Genomic DNA, 13,581 nt, shown 5'->3' on the forward strand with positions numbered 1-13,581 from the left:
TGTTTTTTTGAAAATAAACTGGACTTTCACTTACTTCAGCGAAGTAAATTCAATTATTCCCGGAAATTAAATTTGTAATATGATCAATTAATAATTAATCAATAATTTCAATAATTAATAATTAATCAGTCATTTCAATTTAACAATTGAATTTACTTCACTGAAGTAAGTGAGAGTCCTGTTTATTTTCAAAGAAACATGTATTTGAGGCAAATAAATACGACCTACACAGCAAATTTCTGAATATTTGAAGCACAAAAATATATCTCTGATTCAAAATAATATTTCTTTGGCCTAGACCATGCGCGAGTGCAATAAAGCAGTTAGTACTTCAATTGTAGTATATATTTTCCTGAATAAGCAACTGGATTCTTTTAGACTAAATTATAATTATCATTTTTATTAATATACATATTTAATTTAAACAAATAACATAATTTAAATTCTTCATGAACCTGAAACAGAAAAATTCGATGAAAAATCCACCCCTAGCAGGACGACGCTAACATAACATGAAATTTTAAGGCGGAGAACCGTATTTAAATCTCACCATAAATGCCAAAGAAATATTTCTTCAAATCAAATACACGGATATTTAATTTAACGATATATTTCTATAATATAATGAAATATTCAATTGAAACAAATGATGCCAAGTTATTAAATTTTTGATTTAAAAGAATGATTACTTCGTTGGAATAAATGTTTATTTGTTATGAATAATTTAAGTCTAGTAATTAAATGAAATATTTTCTTCCACTGAAGAAATAAGAATTTACGTAAACACAATACCTTGTTCTTCTAAATAAAATGCTTTATTGCTATAAATGCATGAACCCCTTGTGACAAAAAAATATATACTGTAATTTAATTATTATTATTTTGAATTAAATTATTATTTCTTTGATTTAAATAAACCTAAATTCTTGATTCAAGTATGGGAAAATTATTGATTCAAATGTGTCCCGAATCAGTTCAAAGAATCGAACTCTTTGAATCAAATATATATTTCTTTGAACGACTAATCCCATTTCAACGAATCTAGACTTTTTGAATTACGGAAATCATTTTCTTGAATGTAAGAAATATGTCTTTCAATCAAGAAAATACAGCCAAGGAATTAATTTTTTTAGATCAACAGCATCACTTATATTTACATATATTTTTATTTTTTTTAAAATTAGTTTACAAGGTAATTAATAGATTAGAGGTATAAAAATGCTGCTTCAAATTTGAAGCAGAATATAATGTAAACAATATTTGAGTGTATGAATGAAAATAATTGTTTAATGCTTCTTATTTTGTGATCTGATAAATTGATTATCAAATTAAAAGAATATATATATATATATTTATTTCTTATTGACTGTGAAAAATTCTATGTTCCGGTACGTACCCAAGGCATAGGTCAATTGTAACGTTCAAGGTCAGTTAGAGGTTATTTAAAATTAACAAAGTTTTCCAAGAGGTCAGTGTAATTCCTGAAGTAAATTTTAACGAGAAATTCAATGGTGACCTTCATTTTGATTTCGAAATTGACCTTCATGGCTTTTTGAAGGTCAACTTTGTTTTTTTAAATAGAAACCCCCTTTTTTACGTCTGCAATCGATAGAGCGGAAAATTCTACTTTCAGGTACGTACTCAAGTCATAGGTCAATTGTAACGTTCAAGGTCAGTTAGAGGTTTTTCGAAATTAACAAAGTTTTCCAAGAGGTCAGTGCAATTTCTGAAGTAAATTTCAACGAGAAATTCATTGGTGAGCTCTGTATTGATCTTGGTGATGATATTCAAGGTTTTTTCAAAGTTTTTTCCAAGCAATTTACGTTTACGTTTAGCATTACCCAGGAACAATGACCTGGACGTAGTAAATTCTGTTCCTTTTGGGGTACTTGATTAGCGTGAGTCCCCTTGCCCCTCACGCTTCAGCGAAGATGTTCGAACTGAAAACCTTGAACTTCTTGACAAAAAGCTATGCGATTGTAAAAATGAGTTACAGCATGACGAATCATCTCTCTATCAATCAAAGTAGCCTGTTGCAGAATCCGATTCTGTAATGAGTCGCTGCTCCGTCCTGCTGGAACCAAATATTTTGAAAATTATCGGCTGTAATCTCTCTTATTCTTGGTAAAATTTGGTTTCTGAGAAGCTCTTTATATGCACGGGCATTGAGATTACCATCGATGAAGAAAGGGCCTATCAATGTATCGTTCAAGATACCGGCCCAAACATTAATCTTTTGTGGATATTGTGTGTGACTCTCCAACATCCAATCAGGATTTGTGTCGGACCAATATCTATAATTTTGCCTGTTAACTTCACCTTTTAAAGTGAAAGTAGATTCATCTGAAAATACTGTATTGTACAAGAAAAGAGGATCTCTATCAATTCTGCCCATCATAATTTCACAAAATTCAACCCGACGATCAGGATCGTCTTCATTGAGCTCTTGTACCAGATGAACTTTGTAAGGATGGAAATCAATGCTTTTTAAAATATTTCGCACTGTATCAGGAGCAACGTCACGCTCATCACTAGCTCGACGTAAACTAAGGTGTGGGTTTTCAACAAATGCTCAGGCTATTTCCAGCTGCATCTCCTCAGATCCTGCAGATTTTGGACGAACAGTTATCTGAAGGTCCTTGATAGATCCATGATCCATAAAGCGCCTTACAGTTCTTTCAATTGTTGATTTTGAGACACGATTTAACCCTTCTCCATGACGAAAAGTGCGATTAAAAAGCAAACGAACTTGATCATAAGATCGAACTCGATCTCCCCAACCACGCATCATTAATACAGATACCCTCTCTTGTTCCAAAAGTTTAGCTCGCGCCATAATAATACTTTAGCGAAAGATAGTAAGTATGTACTCGTAATACGTAAATTTAGTTTCGATTCGTAATATTCGTATGGAAAAACGGCATAGAACTTATGGTATCGCCTTAAATATTGACTTAGGTATCGAAAAACGGTATAGGACTGTATAACTCTTCGGGGAGGAACAGAACTCTCACCACAACACCTGGAACTTTGAATGAGAAATTTCCTTATGATTTTACAATATTCAAAACGCTGTAACCAAGATCAATACAGAGTTCACCAATGAATTCCTCGTTGAAATTTACTTCAGGAATTACACTGACCTCTTGCAAAACTTTTAATTTCAAATAACCTCTAACTGACCTTGACCGTTACAATTGACCTATGACTTGGATACGTACCTGAACAAAGGATGTGACAGTGAACATAGAGAAGAAAAAGGTGATGTGTTTCAGAAAGAGAAATGCCATAATAGATTACGTTTTGAAGATGAACGGACAAACAGTGGAAAGGGTGGAGGAATTCTGTTACTCAGGTTTTTGGTTTGAGGCAGGAGGGGGAAACGAGCTGCAGGTGAGGAAAAGAATTGAATGTGCGAGTAAAGTAATGGGGCATAGAAAAGAGAAGGTTCAAGGACGATTGGAGAATGAGGGTCTGGTTGTTTGATGCGTTGGTTTGTGCGGTTTTGTGTTATGGAGTGGAGATCTGGGGATGCAAGGAACATAGGAAAGCAGAGAGCATACATGAGCGATTCCTGAGGTGGGTAATGGGGGTTAGATGGAGTTCCCCAGGATACATGTTAAGAGAAGAGTTAGGAAGGGAAAAAAGGGTTACTAGACAAATTAAGAGAGCCTGGAAGTTTTAAGAGATCTCGTAGACATTGGATGGATGAAGAGGAGAATCTATGTAGAGTATGTGGATACGAAGTGGAGTCATGAGCACATGTTTTAGAGAGGTGTACAGGAGAGGAAGATGGGTAGTTGAGTGTGGATGAGTGTGCAAGATGGATTTTGGATGGTTATGGGCAGGGAGTGATGTGGATGAGGAAATTGGACGAAGTAAGGGAAAGCAAGGGAGTAGGGCAGAGCCAAACGGGTGATCCTGAAAAAAGACAGTAAAAAGCTAACATTGTTTTTAATATCGTGAAAAATGCATTTTTTTATGGTAAGAGGAAATGGAAGCCCTGGAAGATCGCTCATTACTAGAATTGTTAGTATTATTTCTTGTTATTATTGTTTAATTTTATTTTTAAGTAAGGCGAAAAATTAGAAGATAAGCAGCGGATAAATTAGATTAAGGATGGAATATAAATTTACGTACAGGGAGCGGAGGTCCTCAAACCCGTAAATGGGAGAGATTAAATATACATACATACAAAAAAGGGAGAGGGTAAATGATTGCAATTTTTGAATGAAAATTATAGTTTAATTCTTTTTATGTTATGAACAGATTAATTAATTATTAGTTCATTAATACTTTACACAATGTTAAATTGCATAAAAACTAAATTTTTAAATTTAAATTTAAGTTAACAAATTGATCATTTACGTGAATGTCATATTATTAAATATCGGCTATTATTTATGTAATAACATTTTATTAATGTTTAAAATACATATTTTTTAATTTCATTATTTATTGAAATTTTTGTTATGTTGTTAAATGAGTATCGGAATTCTGATTTCTAAATGATCCGAATATATATTTCATTTTTTTTCTGGAATATTTAAAAATTTTATCAATAATACAAATTTTTAGAAAAATACTAAGTAAAAATTGTTTGAATAATTCATGGTAAAAATAATTCTTCAACGCCTCGTATTTTATTAACAGAATAATTACTTATTATTAGCTGATTAATTTTTTTTACGATATTTTATTACATGACGATTGGATTCATGTATATAGGATATAAACCTTTTAATAAAAATGTATTTATATTTAACCTATTTCTATTAGAATTATATAGCTTTTAGAAATGTTGATGATGTTTTAAAATGATTATATGAATTAAATATTCAAAATCATATGTACATGTGTTTTATTTGTAACAAAAACCATTATTGAAGGTTATTGATAACTAAGATTTTCAGGAAGGAAGTTGAAAATATAAAATAAAAATAAATTTATTATTTCAGTGAAACAAATTGTTTGAGGCTTTTTATGCTGCGAACCATTTAATTCATTATTAGCTGCTAATTTTCTTCACATTTTTATCAATTTTCTTCACACTTTCTTTATATTGGTTTTAATTAGTGACAAAGGTTATTAATAAATTAGACGTATAGAAATGCTGTTTCAAAATTTAAAGGAGAATATATACATGATGTAAACATTACTTGAATGTTTCGATGAAAACAATTGTTTCATGTTTTTTATTTTGTGAACTGATTAATTCATTATCAACTGATTCTACTAAAAGTGACATTTTCTGGAATCAGTTTAAAAGTTTAAGATTAAATACAATTTTTAAAAATAGTTCAAATTTTAAAATCATATATAAAGTTAATGTTTTTTGCATGTTTTATAACCGAATTATATTTTAATGGTTTTCTTTGGTAAAATGGTCAATTATTTATTAGCTAATTAACGTTTTCTGATTATTAAAGTAAATAAAGATTAAAACTTTGTTCCTGAAATTTAAGTAACATAATTAAATTATTGAATTAAAGATTATTTAATGGAATATTGAATAGAATTCGAAGGTTTAAAGTTAATTTATATTTGCAATTATATTATTTTAATTAGACAATTTTTCAAATGATTCTGATGTACTGAAATGTGTATCTGCATTCGATTTTTCAAATCATATGAAAAGTTACCAATAAAACAAAATTTCAAAAATTCAATTATAACTTTTTTTTTGCTACCATATTATAAGACATGTTTTCTTTTTTTACACCTGGGTAACCTTTTTTATAATTTACAAGAGATAAGTAATAAATATAATAAAATTATTGAAAAAACTTATTTTAAGAATTAGAACAAAAGAAGCGTCTTAATAATTTTCAAAGATTTTGAGATTAAATCTTTTTAAACAGTTATGGGAAAATTGTAAGCAGTTAATATTTCATTCTGAAATAATAATTTAAAATTTTAAGGATTTCAAAATTGTTTTTAAAAAAATATGGAAGATTTTAATACAATTATTTCCATTTTTCAGGATTTAATTCAAATTTAGGTAAACTTAATTTTTTAGGGCGTCGAGAGAAGGAAAAATATAAAGTTTAGTTTCATGGGAAAATTTCAAACAATTTTTTATTAATGAGTTATAAGAGCTCATAAGATATTTTAGGACTTTTTAAAAAATTCAGGATAATGATATAAATTCTTTAGGTTCTCAAAACAATTTCTTTAGATTTTTTAATTTGAAAAATGAGCTTTAGGAGGAAATTCAAAAAAGATTTTGAAACATCAAATATCTCCTTAAATTTCGAGAAAGAGTAGAAGATTTTAAAGCAAAATGTTTCAATTTGGTTACCTTAAAAAATAAAAAATAAATTAAACCATAAAATTATATAAATATTGCGAAGATTCAAGGAGAATAAAGAATATTTTGAAACTGCAGATTTATGTTAAAGTTTTTAAACAAAAAGAAAGCCAGACGTTAAAAGCGCAAACGTCTGGACACTAATGTTTTTTTTTCAAATTAAAATTTGTGAACATAATGTGTGGAAAACTGAAAACCCATATGGTAAAGTATCACATGACCTTAACTAAAATAACTTTGAAAGGTCTCAAGTGAAGAAATAAGTGTTATTCAAGTTCTTAGGGAAATTGAGGCTATTTTGAGGCAGCGTTTTACATTTTAAAAAACTTTTCAAAATTTCAAAAAAATTACAGTCAGATAAAAATATTTTTAAGAATTCAAGAGGCTTTGCACAGATTTAAAATATTTTAAACCTTGGAAGCATTTCCGAAAATTTATGGAATATTTATTATTTTTTCTGAAATTATAAAAGACCTAAATATCTTTTGAAAACGCTAACATTTTTCTAATAATTTGTAAAATACTGTAAAATAAAATATATATTTTTTAAATCTTCCACATTCTTTTTTTGACACATCTGAAATATTAAAAAATATTTCCTAATTGTCTCATGAAAATAATAAAACTTATATAATTAAAAAAAACTGCTGATACTTCTTTCCCTTTAAATAATTTGAAAATGTGTTTAACTAAAAAATATCAAAAAAGCATTGTTGTCTTACGTCAAAATATTGTTTAATTGATTTCTATACCGCAAGCACTTCATCCTAAAAATCTATTTTTATTTACAAAACGTCTATTAAGTTTTTTAAACTAATACAAAAAAAATCTTACGTAACTGCAGTTAGGGTGTGGGAAGGTAAAAGGGTTTAAAATAACGTAACGTAATATGTGAATGCTCCCTAATAATAGTACTCGTACATTTTACGATGCTCAGAAAATATTTTAACAAATAAATTGTTATTAGAAAATTGAGTAAATGATAAAAATGAGTATAAAAGTGAGCGCGCGCGTGAGCGCCCACATAATAGTCTACTATTGTTAAAATCAAAATCGAAATAATGGTTTAAGTTCCAAAAGGGTTTAAAATAACGTAACGTAATATGTGAGCGCTCCCTAATAATAGTACTCGTACATTTTACGATGCTAGCCAGTTCTAGTAGCGATTAAAAATGCATTTTTTTTTAATTTAGTCAAATTTTTATTTTGTATTAGTTTTTCTTCGAAGCAGTCTAATGGTTTTGTTATCGTATGTTCAAGGACTCTCTGAAAGGTTGCGGAGATCCTTACCAAAATTCAACATAAATGTTTATTTTAGAATTCAAAACATCTTAAACATTTGTTACTTAATCAAAAGGATATTGACAGTAAAGGAAATTTGTCTGGAATTCTATATATCATTAAATGTAATTGTTGTGAAAACGTTTTTATTGGTGAAACAGGTAGAAGATTAAAAACTAGAGTTTCTAAACATAAAACAGATTGTAGAGTTGGAAATTTCAATACAGGTCTTTCACAACACATTCAAATTCTTGCGAGTCATCCTCATAAGCTACAGTTGAGAAAAGTGAAAGTACTAAATTTTAAGCTCTCTTTTTCTAATTTTTTATTATTATACGACGTTATGCAAATGTAAAATACACGAACTGTTAACAGGAATATCAATAAAATAATTTTTAAATGAAAAATTTAAATCGATTTGTAGCTATTAGAAATTTTAGAACGCTTGAACCATATATTTAACGGGGACCATCATCCTTGAAGGGCTAAACCAATAGTCCAGACAAATGGTCCCTTAACAACTCTAAGTAAGTGTGTCTGTCAACGTTTCCGTTAAAATAATAGGGTCAATTGAATAGCCATTTACTATTCCGTACCACATCATAACACTCCATCGATTTTGATGATCCATCGGTTTGTACCAGTGAGGATTTTCGTTCGATCAATAATGACAGTTATGTCTATTGAGCTGTCCGTCGCTGTAGAATTTACTTTCATCTGAGAAAAATACATATCGGAAGAAACTAGGATCATTCTGTACCATTTTCAAAGTCCATTGACAAAAATTAATACGCGCTAAAATATGATGGGGCCTTAAGACTTGCGTTAGAGTAATGTGGTAAGCATAATAGTTCAAAAAACTTATAATTCTTGATACTGTACATTGTGGTATACCTATCTCTCTTTCAATTTTTCGAGGACTGTTTTGTGGATCAACATGAACAGCTGCTAGAACAGTTACAGCTCGTGCATCATTTTCGTTGTACTCGTGATGTCGACGTTCACGAAAAAGAATCCCATTGCGAGCTCTTTTAGTTAAAGTACTTAATGTTAAATTAGTAGCATGTCTTCTGTCTGGAAACCGTTCAGCGTAAAGTCTTGATGCCGCGGCGTAGTTAATGTGATATTTCCCCTAAAATTAGTATCATATCAATGCGCTTTTCTCAGGTGAAAGTAAATTCTACAGCAACGGACAGCTTTTAACAGATCCTTTACGATAAATCTGACTCGTCACGGCTCTGTGTGAAAAAGATTACAAGACCGTGACCGATAATGGGCGAAACACCCCGAGGGGTCCCGAAGCACCCGAGGAGCAGGGCTCCCCTAGCATCGTTTTTTTTAGACAATCATTCTTTGGCTGAATCGCGCCTAGTGCAAAGTGTTAAAGTTGTGGTGTCTCCGAACGTGGTTACGCTTTCTCCAACGTCGTCACTACCCCGAGCGACGATACGCTCTCTCCAACGTCGTCACTACTCCGAGGTCCGAGTTTACGTAAAATTCTTAGAAAATAGATCGGTAATTTAAAACCATTACACGATTTAATAAAAAAGAAAAATTTGAACGGAACGAAAATTGTTCAGAAGCATTGAAGTGGGTATAAAATGAGTTTATTTCACCAAAAGTGTTAATAAAGAGGCGATGGCGATAATGTTCGGAGTAAAACGGTTTTATCAATCTCAGCTTGGGAAAGAATGCATTTTAAGAACGGATAATAAAGCATTAGAATTAATACTGGGTCCAAGAAAAGGGATTCCATTAACCGCAAATAATCGGTTTCAAAGATGGGCTTACTATTTATCCGGGTTTCGTTATAAAATAGAACATGTAAAATCAGCAGCTAACGCGAACTGCGATGCATTATCTGCGACGTGTTATCGGAAGAAAGTAAAAAAGTTGAATTGATTGCTACAACAATCAAGTGTGTTTTAGCAAATTGGCCTAATAATACAAAAAATATGTCAAATGATGAAAAAAGCATTTATAACAAAAAATTACAATTAACAACAGAAAAAAGTTGTTTATTTTGGGGATTAAGAGCAGTCATGCCAGAAGATTTAAGAGGCCTGATATTGATCCCGACATTGAAAATGTAGTAATATATTGTAAAATTTGTTTAACAATCCTAAAGAAACCACTATTCACGCCTTTAACTATATGGCATTGGCTAGACAAAGTATGGAGCCGCATTCATTGTGATTTCGCAAGTCCATTTTATGAAAATATGGATTTGATTGTAATAGATGCTCATAGCAAATGGCCAGAAATCGTCATTTTAAATTATTTAATTAAATAGCGGGGTAAAGCACAGCTTCTCCCCGCCGTATCATCCTGCTACGAACAGTGCAGCAAAAAACTTTGTACGAACTTTTAAGCATAAAGTTTCTAAAATTGTTAAGGAGGAAAACGCTGGAAACAGCTATTAATATATTTTTATTTGACTACCGTAGCATCGAACATTGTACGAGTAAAAGAAGTCCTGCGTATTTAATGTATAAAAGGGACATTAGAATTAGGTTGGATTTGCTCAAACCAAGCGTTACAGAAATAGTCGCGAGAAAACAGCGTTATCAAATAATAGCGAGACCGAAGAAGCGTAAGGTAGAGTTTCCACCGGGAGAACATATTATGGTAGACTACCTTGGCGTAAGATTGGAAAAAAGAATGAGTGACACTACTGTCAAACAAGCCTCACCATCGACTTACATCGTATCGAATAATAGAAGTAACCTAGTTAAACGCCACGTAGATCAAATGATAAAATGTACAAATGCTGACGCAAAATTGCGAAGCTCTCCACGTTTCAGGGAGTTTCAAATTTTAAAAAAGCGGAGAGTTGTGATGTATGATGAAACGGCCGCGCCAGCGTTTCCGCGTAGCGGGCCTCGGCAGGCTTGCAACATGGCACATGGGTCAGTTGCAAATAATGCGTACACGATGTATCTCATATTTCATGGTTGACTAAGCTAAATATACATTTGAATAGGAATTGTCATTTATTACAATCGCCATCACTCTTGATATATTACACCCTTGTAATCAGGTTATCAGTCCTTTACCATCTTTCAGAGTCACCTGACCAGTTCGATCATTTGCATCGGCCGGAGTGGATTACACAGGCCCTATTTGGATACGCATGACCAAGGGGCGTGGTCACAAAGCCTACAAGGGATATATTGCTATCTTTGTGTGATGTGCTATACGAGCCGTACATTTGGAGGTTGTATCGGATTATACTGCTGAGGGTTTCATCGCCGCCTATAAGAGGTTTTCGGCTAGGTGAGGCATCAATTATACTTTTGACAGCGCGTCTACGGATAATTTTGTACAACCCCAGTACTTAACTGAAGCCCAAAAGAAGTGAATAAGTCCTAAGCACGAAAAAGTGGATATAGCAAAATCCGGAGGGTTCATCAATGTCCAAGGAACTGTGGAACTAGAAGTCACCGTGTGCGGACATCGTACAAAAATTACCTTCTTTGTGGGCGATGAAACAAACGATCCCTTAACCTTTGGAGATCCCTGGATCGAAGAACAAATGGTAGTTTACGATCGACCCAGAAAATGTGTTTACGCTGGAAAAAAGCAACATTTTACCAATATCTTGCAAAAATGCAACTCTCCCACCCACCTTGAACGATCCAGAAATTGCCTAAGCCCTCACGTTAGTCCAAATCCAATATGTTGCCAAATTTCAGGACACCCTTCAACGGTTCTGAACGATCGTAAACCCCACTGGAATCCCCACCCAAACCCATTCAGCTAAACATAAAATAGATCCCACAACTACCCCTACCCATGTTCAGAAGAAAAACGCAAGCTTATCTGCAAACAGGCACAACCAATGTTAGCCGATCAAATAATTAAGCCTTCAAATTCCCCTCATAGTTCCTCAGTAGTTATCGTATACAGTAGTCGATACATCCCAGGAGTTACCACACCTTCATGATACCCTTAAAAACCTAGGAAATGACCGCATTTGTTCTAATATCGACCTCCGTCATAACTACTGGCAAGTGCCGATGGAAGACGGATTAAAGAAATATACTGCCCTCACCCTGCCCTAAGGCGGTACCTATCAATTTAAGGTTATACTGTTTGGCCTAAAAAATGCCCCTAGCACGTTCAAACAGCTAAATCCCCAATTGCCCTTGTTGGATACGTCATTCAATTTTGAGTGGTGTAACTAGATAATATCATCCTCTACTCTTAAGCACGGGAAGAACATATTCATCATGTTGACCTTATTTTGGAACGCCTCAATATTCACGGTCTCCAATGTTCGCTAAAAAAAGCCGCTTCGGAAAAAACTCGACCGATTGTCTCGGTCACGTTATCACCATCGAAGCCAACTTCCTACAAAGAGAGCACGTGAATGCTGTACTTAAAGCCGCCTCTCCCAATTAAAAAAAAAAGTTTACAAAAGTTCCTTACGCACCACTTACGGATCTCTTGGGCAAACAAGGTAGTCGATGGAACTAAACTCTCGATGCAGAACGTGCTTTCCAAAACTTCAAAACCCACTTTAAAAAGCCCTTACACGTATGGCGCTCTATCCCCGGGAAAAACTCTACACCCTACAAACAGACGCAAGTTTCATAGGGATGGGAGCGGTACTGTACCAACCAAGTTAGTCTCTACCCGAAGCATTCAATCCAAGATCTCTAATAAAATCATTTAGTTCTAGTTGCGACACTAATATTAGAACCTTCAATTTCATTTTATGCACGCCATATTCCTCATCTTTTTCGTCATTTTCATCGGAATCATCAGAACTATTTTCTGTTCGATCACTGGTTTCACTACCGTCTCCATGACGTGGACTTTCAACTTCCATTCTATCATCTTCTAAAGCGCTTAAATCAGTCTAGCATGCATTTTTATTGATTTAAATTGCTCTTGTGCCTGTGCGCACATTAATGTACGAAATGTTATTTTTATTTTTGGCGTTGAGCCCTTTGATGGAATTCATGCAAAAGTAGTAGTCCTTCGCAATAACGGGTTTTCTCCATGTGGTTGGTGTAGAGTACTTGCGGTACTTTTCGTTGTTTGAATTTTTTGGACGATACAACATAAGTCTGCAGGAATTGTAAATGACGTGAGGAATCCATTTTGTTTCTTGGTGCAGCAATTTACGGTCAAAGCACTTTTCGTAAAGACTTTTCACTTCCTCGTCGATTGATTTTCGCAAACTGCTAACTTCATATTTACTGCAAATGTAACAGAATGAATATGAGCTATTCTTGCAGGCATGCGATTGAGAAATGCTCGCGGTTTTTTTCCTTGTAGCATGAGACTCTATACCAACCAAGTGATCCATTGATGAAGAGCTACGGTTGCACGATTACGACGTCGGAGAGTCCGCTTTCCCACCCTGACCAGACGCCGATACTGGGGTTTTTCCCTGCATCGTAATACACTTTTTACCTGTGTCTGCCATGACAGCATGAACGCCGTTTACCCAGGGACTCAGCGAATGTGGATCCGTTGCCCACCGTCACCACGTGGAGGTGCCCTGGTTACAGACACAGGCGAATAATGCTAGCATCAAGCGGTTACGAAACTCCAGACATTTACTGCTATTAATGTCAAAATATGAAAGTACGCAAGACCATGGTTGCCAGCGTAATCGGTTAGGTTAGGTCAGGTTTTGATAGGTTACGACAGGTTAAACCTCTATGTATAGTAGGTTAAGCCGAAGCTGAATGAAACGGTACCGCAAACACAACGGGACAACACAATCAGTTTAATTTTGTTTCGTGAGGTCAGGTTAGGTTAGGCTAGGTTAGATTTATTTTTAGGTTAGGCTCGAGTTGACCCATTCGATGTAGCACACATTTGCTACAGGGAAAATATGCTTCCAGAGTTTTACGTGTAATTCAATAAATTTCTGTTAATTGTGGGTCCGGATGCAATAAGGGCACATAACATTTTTTCGTGCGAAAACGAAGTCCCCTGGAGGCTTTAGAAAAAATTTTCGAATTTTAATTTTC

General features: G+C 33.5%; 1 protein-coding gene across 10 annotated transcripts in view; it reads right to left on the bottom strand.

Annotated features, from left to right (window-relative positions):
• The window catches only part of LOC117181494 (E3 ubiquitin-protein ligase MARCH8), a 238,147-nt gene that overhangs the window by 92,023 nt on the left and 132,543 nt on the right, over positions 1–13,581 (bottom strand). The gene's annotated exons all lie outside the window — the stretch shown is intronic.

Source organism: Belonocnema kinseyi, chromosome 10 (genome assembly GCF_010883055.1).
Source record: "Belonocnema kinseyi isolate 2016_QV_RU_SX_M_011 chromosome 10, B_treatae_v1, whole genome shotgun sequence".
NCBI lineage: Eukaryota > Metazoa > Arthropoda > Insecta > Hymenoptera > Cynipidae > Belonocnema > Belonocnema kinseyi.